Raw genomic sequence first — 9,372 nt, forward strand, 5'->3', positions numbered from 1 at the left:
GAGAAGTATGTTCTGTTCACTATAATGCAAACAACATTGACTTTAATAACATTTATATTTTTGTGTAAAATTAGATGAAATTCAATAATCACTGATTCTGTTTTTATGTAAATGCTGTCTGAAAAGCTGAAGAAATGTACACATTTGACTTCCCTACAAGTAGAAATACCACAGAGTAAAAATACTCCCCCTTGAAAATTTGACATGAGTGTCTGTCTCGATTGGTTGGGGTGAGGAGAAAAATGGGGGGAGAAAGGAGAGGTGGGCAGAAAGAGGGGGAGAGGAGAGACAGGAGGAGAGAAGAGAGAGACAAAACAGTTGTACAACCGCAGTTTTAATCTCTACCAGACTGATACTTATAATTACGGAAATTATACTGACACTTATAAAAGCAATGATGTTATTAATATGAATATTAATACCAATAATCATAATCATAATAGTAATAATAATAATAACAATAATGACAGGTTTGGATCCTGCAGCTCTGGAGTCAGAGATACACTAGGAGAGAGAGAAAACAGAGTTAGTGACATGTAATGTAAAGACATATGGGCAGAGAGAGAGAGAGAGAGATGCTTATGATATAAGTTATTGCTTAACCCTCGACCTAAACATAGTTTAACTCATTTGAAAGCCTAACTCTTAGCCTCTTTCACCCAAGCTGGAAATGTCAAAAAACAGTTATTGTAGTCGTTGTATATCGATCACCAGGCCCTTACTCTGAATTTTTATCTGAATTTTCAGACATTTTATCTGAGTTGGTGCTTAGCACAAATAAAGTTATTATAGTGGGTGATTTCAACATTCATGTGGATGTTGCCAACGACAGTCTTAGTTCTGCCTTTAATTCGCTCATAGACTCAATTGGTTTTACTCAACATGTAAACAAACCCACTCAACCTCGACCTCGTTCTGACATATGGCATAGACATTGACGATCTAATAGTATTTCCTCAAAACCCTCTGTCCGATCACTACTTAGTTACATTAGAACTCTCCATTATTAACTTTACTGAATTTGGAGAAAAGTTCTATTACAGCAGGTGTCTATCAGAGTTCCTTCGTTATTTACTCCACTGCCATGTGTCGATACAGTGCAGGATAGTTATTAAAACTTTACTCCCACAGAAATTGATGATGTTGTTGACAGTGCAGCAGCCTCACTACGTTCCACACTTGACACTGTCGCCCCTTTGAAAAAGAAGACAGTCAAACAGAGGAGGATAGCTCCATGGTTTAATGCACAGACACGTGCTTTATAACAGACGTCACGTAGGTTAGAAAGGAAGTGGCGTTCCAATAGTCTAGATGATTCTCACCTAGACTGGAAAAATAGTTTAATTACATATAAGAAAGCCCTCCGAAATGCCAGAACCAATTATTATTCTTCACTAATAGAGGAAAATAAAAACAACCCCAGGTTCCTCTTCAGCACTGTAGCCAGGCTGACAGAGAGTAAAAGCTCTACTGAACAGTCTATTCCTCCAACTCTAAGTAGCAATGATTTCATGAGCTTCTTTACTAATAAGATTATTACCATCAGAGAAAAGATTTACCAGCTTCTTCCCACTAATAGCACAGACACACTGTCCAGTACAGTAGGTTCTGAACCAATAGTATCGCCTAATTTATATTTAGAATGCTTCTCCCCTATAGATCTGGCTGAGCTGACTTCACTTGTCACTTCATCCAAGCCATCAACCTGTCTTTTAGATCCTATTCCATCAAGGCTATTTAAGGATGAATTACATTTGATTAATAATTCCATATTAGATCAGATAAATGTATCTATATTAACAGGCTATGTACCAAAGGCCTTTAAGGTGGCAGTAGTTAAACCTCTGCTCAAAAAAACGACTCTAGACCCAGATATCTTAGCTAACTATAGACCCATATCAAACCTCCCCTTTATCTCTAAAATCGTTGAAAAAACTGTTGCTAACCAGTTATGTGACTATTTACACAGGAATAGTCTGCTTGAAGACTTTCAGTCAGGGTTTAGAAAACATCATAGTACAGAAACAGCACTAGTGAAGGTTACCAACGACCTTCTCATGGCCTCAGACAGTGGACATGTTTCTATTCTCGTCCTTTTAGATCTTAGTGCTGCATTTGATACCATCGATCACAAAATTCTGTTACAGAGACTAGTACACATTGGGATTAAAGGAACAGCACTACAATGGCAGAGCCTTCAGCCACCAGGCTCCTCTCTTCTGGAACCAGCTCCCAGTTTGTGTCAGGGAGGCAGATACCCTCTCTACATTTAAAGTTAAACTTAAAAACCTTCCTCTTTGATAAAGCTTATAGTTAGAGCTGCTCAGGTGTTTATTAAACAATTTCTTTATTATGCTGCTATAGGCCTAGACTGCTGGGGGAACTTATATCATGAGCATCTTTCTCCCTCTCCCATTCTCTCCTTCTCCCTCTCTCTCTCTCTCTCTTTATCTCTCTATCCTTCTCCCACTTTTTCGATCTCTCTCTCTCTCTGTCTCTCTGCCCCCATGTATCTACATTACATGTCGCTAACTCTGTTTTCTCTCTCTCCTAGTAGATCTGATCCCAGAGCTGAAGGATCCCAACCTGTCATTATTATTATTATTATTACTATTATTATTATTAATAACATAATTGTATTTATAAGTGTCAGTTTTCACTAATTATAAGTATCAGTCTGGTAGAAATTAAAGCAACTGTTATACAACCCCCCTATCCCCCGATATGTTTACAGTACATGTCACTAACCCTGTTTGTGTTTTCTATCTCTCCTAGTGTATCTCTGACCCCAGAGCTGCAGGACCCAAACCCGTCATTATTATTGTTATTATTATTATTATTATTATTATTATTATTATTATTATTATTATTATTATTAATATCAATAGCATCACTAATAATAACAACGACATCATTTTATTTTTTAATTATAAGTATCAGTCTGGTAGAGATTAAAGCAGCGGTTGTACAACTGTCCTCTCTCTCTCTCTTCTCTCCTACTGTCTCTCCTCCCACCCTCTTTCTGCCCACTTCTCCTCTCTTCCCCATTTCTCTCCTCACCCCAACCGGTCGAGACAGATGACCGCCCACAACTGAGTCTGGTTCTGTCAGAGATTTCTTCCTGTTAAAAGGGAGTTTTTTCTCTCCACCGTCGCCAAGTGCTTTGCTCATTGTGGGATTGTTGGGTTTTCCCTGTAATATTGTAATATTGACCTCACTATGTAAAGTGCCTTGAGACAATGTATGTTGTGATATGGCGCTATACAAATAAAATTGAATTGAATTGAATTGAATTCAGTTTTTTTTTGTATTTACAAAGTTTTTACATTTTATGTATGCACGATTTTACTAATGACTTCACATGACTTTTATATCATATGATTTTATAGAGTGATTGCATGTTATGTTGTTTTGGACATTCGCTGCTAAAATGACTATTGAATTGGACAGAATTTAACTAATAAGGAAGGGTTAGGGTTAGCTGTGATGAACAGGACCACACCCCCCACGGTCGAAGACCAGCCGACACAGCAGTGTTTCTTTTTTGATGGGGGCGTGAGACAGGTGATGATCAGGCAGGAAGATGGAGAAAAAGCGGACAACAGACGCAGCAGATACAGCATGGTATGGAGGAAAAGCTCAAAGGCACTACGAAGAGTTCCACGAGGGGAAGACGGAGTGGCTCCATGTAAGAGAGGTCCTGGATGTGCCAGACAGACACGAGGCAGAGAGCTTGGTTCAACACCTGTTTAATCGAAGTAAAGGAACGTGACCTTGCCAAACAAAATTGAAGGTGTGCGAGACTCCCCCGCTATTAACGCACAACTCAGGGTTCTTTTTACTCTCTCACCTACGCAGCAGTCCGGCCACAAGGGAAAGGACCGGACCACAGCCATCTGGACACCACATAATCCCCTGGATTAAGTAGACTTTTCCACTTTGACATAACTTTAATCTTAAATGGTATTTGGACTGAGTTGTATATTACAAAGGAAGTGATTGATTTTTTAACTGCTATTTTTGGATTTTTTTGTTATCCCAGCCATCTTTTATTTGATCACATTTTAGTACTTTGAACTGGCTGTCTGTGAAACTATTTAATCACTGGAAGAAAAAAAATGACGCTGTATTTTATTCAAATAAATAATTTTCTACTTTAAACACCTCCATGGTACTACCATTTCTATAACAGTGAAAATATCTTTTGTTTTCTGTATATAAAAAGAACCTCACACTCTTGCTTGACATTATTTGGCGTTATCGAGAGGATACCAGCTCCACTGTAAAGAAATGGATGCGGCCCGATCGAATATCTCTAGCTCACCCATAATGTTGTGGTTTATGGTGGCTGCTTTGATCCCTAAATGTGATGGTGAAAAAGCAACTTTCGTGGAATTGAGGGCTCAGGTGGAAGTCCATGCTGAGGGCCCAAGGACTAAGTCAGCAGAAGCCAGCTGATTTTGTTTTAGGTGCCCTAGAAGGAGAGGCCAAACGGTCAGCTACAGCTGATTAATCCAAGGGTAAAGACTCTGGGCAAAAAAGTACTGGACATTTTACAAAATCTTTATGCCAAACTAGTCACTAAAGCTCAGCTATGGGCAAATTTCTTAAATTGCAAACAGCGGGATAATGAAAGTGTGAGTCCTTTTATACTAAGATCTGATGATCTGTTGCTTGACCAGCTAATAGTTGGATTACAGCAAGGCCCCTTAAAGCAGGAATTGAGCTGGCAGATGCAGCGGAATAAACGTATGACCTTCGCAGACAGCTGCAAAGAAACAGGGGCCCTGGAACAAGAACTGCAAGATAAAGAAGATGACATCTTGTCCCACAAGGTCACTGTTCCAACCAGCAGATGAAAGCCCTCTCAGTTGACCTAATGGAAGTGAAAATAGTTCACAACCAGGGAAGTACTTACAACCCCAAAAACCCTACTTAGTGAGGCACATCACAAGGAATTGTGGTACAGTTGGACATGTTCAGCACCAGTGCCCCCTTAAACCAGGGTCCAGGGATTTTTATTCCCCCCTAGAGCTGAGGGCCAAGCAGTGGGGGGAGTCACCCAGGATAAAAAGCCCACATCTCAGCCAAAGTCTGGCTTGGTTGGTGAGTGTCCTGATGTTAAAATGAATGGATGTTCTATACCATTTGCGATTGATACAGGTCACGTTACTAAGTCGAAGCATGCTCAGTAAGTACCGAGAAGAAGCTTGTGTGACCAGTGCTGACTATGTTCCCTGGCTGACACTGCACACTGCTAATGGCTTGAAGATCCCCTATGTTGGCTATGCTATAGTCAACTGTATGGTAGTGTGATGGCCATAGCCATGGCCACACAGCCATCTTAAAAAGTGGTAACCTCTTGCACCCACACTTTATTTTCTTTTGCTTAGGCAGTTATTTTGACTGAAGTTGATTCATATAATTTCTTGGAAACATTATACATACATGCTTTTGTTTCAAACATTTAGTTAAGTATAAAAAATTTACAGGACACATGGTTTTTGTTTCACATACACATACTTTATTTATTTAGTCTGACAGGGCTAATGTATTTTTTTGGAGTGTGCACATTTAGTTACTTTTATAGTCTGTCTTTTCTAAACTTTGCTTTCTTTGAGCTCACCAGTATCTGAGGTTCCACACTCCTGGAATGGTTCCTTGCTGTCGGCCGGGCAAAAGGGTGACACCAGGAGCAAGAGTAATTGGACCCTTCCACTCCTTGCCATGTCATGGGGGAGTTTCCTTTGTTGAATATGTTTGTTGTTTATTGATTAACATTATGTTAAGTATTCTTTTCTTGATTAATGTTTAAATTCGTTAACATCCTTTTTCGAGTAAGGGTTCTGATTTGATTGTTGTTTTTAGTTTAATTAGTAATGTTTGGTTGTTAAGTTTCCCCCCTGTCAAAACCTGGTCTGATCAGCAACTATATACAGTATGTCCCCTTTGTTTCTTCTTTAGCAGGTCAGTTGTATGTTGCGGTTGGTGTGTTATTAACCTTAGTAAAGTTCTGTTTAGTTTAGTGCTTTTCTGGGCCAAGAACTTCTTTTTTTTGCAAAATGATAAATTTTTGGGGGGATAAATAAAACCCCTTCTTCTTTAAATTTACTTGTGACTCCTCATGCTTGACTGCTTGGTCCCTCACAGATAGGAAGTGTTAATGTTCCCTGGAAAAGGTGTAATAATTGTTGATGATGACTGTCTGGGACCAGACAAGGGTATACTTGGCATGAACATTATTGAATCAGTGTGGTCTGGTCTCATTCAAGGAACCCACCCAGGGTTGTCTGTTTTCAAAACAACCCTGTCTCCTATAGTAGGGTTATATAGGGCTCGAGCATTCGCAGTGTGTCAGCGGGTCGCCAGCTGAAGTACTCTTTTACCTTACCAAGGAATGGCAAAATTACCATGACAGCAGCCAGTCATCATCCTACCTCAATCTGAGAGGATTGTATGGACGCAGGTATCTGAAGGTGCAGTTAACCAATCTTGTGACGTGATTGTAGAGTCCCTCCCTGGCAGTGACACAGAATGGTGTCTGGGGTGGACCCTGGCCATGCTAAATGGAAGACGTGTGCCCTGCAGGATCTGCAACCCCAACCCTTACCCAGTAGAGGTCCCTCCACACGTGGCCTTGGCACAAGTGACAGAGGTGGTAAAGGCATATATACAAGGAGAACAAGAGCTGATTCTCAACAGTATTGCACCAAACATTGTGGAGGTTGTGATAAGGCTGGTCGGGGTCACAGAGGGAGATGGTGATATGCATTCTCATCCTGCGATGTCCTTACAGGGAGATGGACTTACCTCTGACCAACAAAGGGAAATGACCAATCAACTGCAGAGATGGATGAAAGTGTTTTCAAGCCTTTCACCTTGAAACAGCCTGGCTTGGAGCAGTAAAACAATGATCGGTGGCCCAACTGGCAAACTTCAAGTACACCATCAAATACTGCCCAGGTACACACGATAGAAATGCTGATGCTTTGTCTAGGTTGCCTAAGCAAGGGAAGGAAACGCCACTGGTGCATGCTAACATGGTCTTGGTCGAAGCAGATGAAGGATTGGAAGAACGCCAGATCAGAATTGAATTTACAGGGAAGACATAGCAATGCAAAAAAATATAGCAAGAGTAACATGGGTAAGTTGCCTGCGATAGAAGTAATAAAATAAAGAAAATAGAGATTAAAGCAGACATACAAGGACAGACCTGAGGATGTAATACAAAACAAAGGTACCGAAGGCACAGACACCTCAAGGCGCGGCCGGAGAGTTAAGGTAAAAGTAAAAACAAAAACAAAATACATAAGAAAAACAAAAGCAAACAAACAGAAACAAAACATTAATAACAATACAAATAAAAATAATAACATAACCCAAATACGTAAACGCCACCACGACAGCGATAGCTCTTTTTAAATACAATAAGGTTGGGACAATCAATTAACAACTTCTGGTTATCTACTATTTTCAAGTGCATGGAGTGGTAGGCTGAGTGGGGGATCTATCAGAGGTAGACAACCATTTATGGATGGGTTGCCAAATTTTCAAAAAACTATTGTCTTTGTTGGCTATCTTGTATTGCAATTACTCCATATTAAGTATATTTACCAGGTCTCTGAGCCATTTCTGATACGAAGGACTAGCCTCAGATTTTCCAACCTTCTAAAATAAGGCGTTTTGCTAGCAATGTGCACAGGGAAATTGCTTGCCCTAAGTAGTTGTCAATAGATGGATTTTTCACTACTGAACCAAAGACGGCCAGAAGCGGGTCTTGAGCTATATTTCTATTGAACGCTATAGATATATAGTCGAACACAAGGTTCCAGAAGGAGTCTAATTTAGGGCAGGACAAAAACTGATGGGTAAGTTTCCCTGTCTCCAGTTTACATTTATCGCATGAGGGAGAAAGGTCGGGATAAATGGAATTAAGTCTAGCCTTTGCAAAATGGAGCCGGTATACCACCTTAAATTGAATTAAGGCGTGTAATAATAATAAAAATATATTTAATTTATAAAGCGCTTTTCATGGACCCAAAGCGCTGGTACAAAACAAAACTAAATAAATAAATAAAAGTGGAACGGGGGGAGCTAGGGATATGCAGAGGAAAAGAGGTGGGTTTTTAGGTGTGACTGAAAGGTGGTGAGGGAGTCGGAATCACGGATGTCTTGGGGGAGGGAGTTCCACAGCCTGGGAGCAGCCCTGGAGAAAGCTCTGTCTCCCAAGCTGCGGAGTTTGGTTTTGGGGGTGGAGAGGATACCGGCAGAGGTGGATCTGAGGGACCGTGTGGGGTGGTAGGGGGAGAGGAGATCAGTGAGGCATTGGGGAGCAAGATGGTGGAGGGCTTTGAAGGTGAGGACCAGGACCTTGAAGGTAATTCGGTGGGAGACAGGGAGCAAGTGTAGTTGTTTTAGGACTGGGGTGATGTGGTGCCAGGATTTGGTGTGGGTGATGAGACGGGCGGCTGCGTTCTGGACCAGTGGAGTTTTTTGATGGAGCTGGGGCTGATGCCAAGGAGAAGAGAGTTGTAATAGTCTAAACGTGAGGAGATGAAGGCGTGAATGAGTCGTTCTGCGGCGGTGGGGGTGAGTGAGGGTCTGATCTTGGCGGTGATACAGAGGTGAAAGAAGGAGGTTTTGACTATGTGGCGGATATGGGGTTCGAGGCAGAGGGTTGAGTCGAAGATTACGCCAAGGTTGCGGGCCTGGGGAGATGGGATTTGGTGCTGAGGTAGATCTGGGTGTCATCAGCATAGCAGTGGAAGTCCAAGTTGAAGTGGCGGAGTATCTGACCGAGGGGGATGATGTAGGTGATGAAGAGGAGGGGACTGAGTACGGAGCCTTGGGGAATGCCTTGTGTGACTGTGGATGTAGCAGAGGTGTGATTATGGAGAGTGATGAAATGTGATCTGTTAGTGAGGTATGACTGGAGCCAGCTGAGTGCAGTACCTTCAAAACCGAGGTCTCTGAGTCTAGTGAGCAGGATGTCATGGCTCACGGTATCGAAGGCTGCACTCAGGTCGAGAAGGATGAGGATGTTGAGGGAACCGGAATCAGCAGAGGTGAGGAGGTCATTGAGGACTTTTAGTAGGGCAGTTTCTGTGCTGTGGAGGGGGCGAAAACCAGATTGAAGGGGTTCAAAAAGTTTATTGACGTGGAGATGGGATTGTAGCTGAGTGGCAACAATGCGTTCCAGAGTTTTAGAAAGGAAGGGGAGGTTGGAGATTGGGCGATAGTTATGGAGGGAGGAAGGATCAAGACCAGGTTTCTTTAAAATAGGGGTGACAGCGGCAGTTTTGAAGGCAGAGGGGACAGTTCTGTGGGACAGTGAGGAGTTGAATAGGTTAGTGAGGTAGGGGCAGAGGACGG

This window comes from Scophthalmus maximus, chromosome 20 (genome assembly GCF_022379125.1).
Source record: "Scophthalmus maximus strain ysfricsl-2021 chromosome 20, ASM2237912v1, whole genome shotgun sequence".
NCBI classification, from domain to species: domain Eukaryota; kingdom Metazoa; phylum Chordata; class Actinopteri; order Pleuronectiformes; family Scophthalmidae; genus Scophthalmus; species Scophthalmus maximus.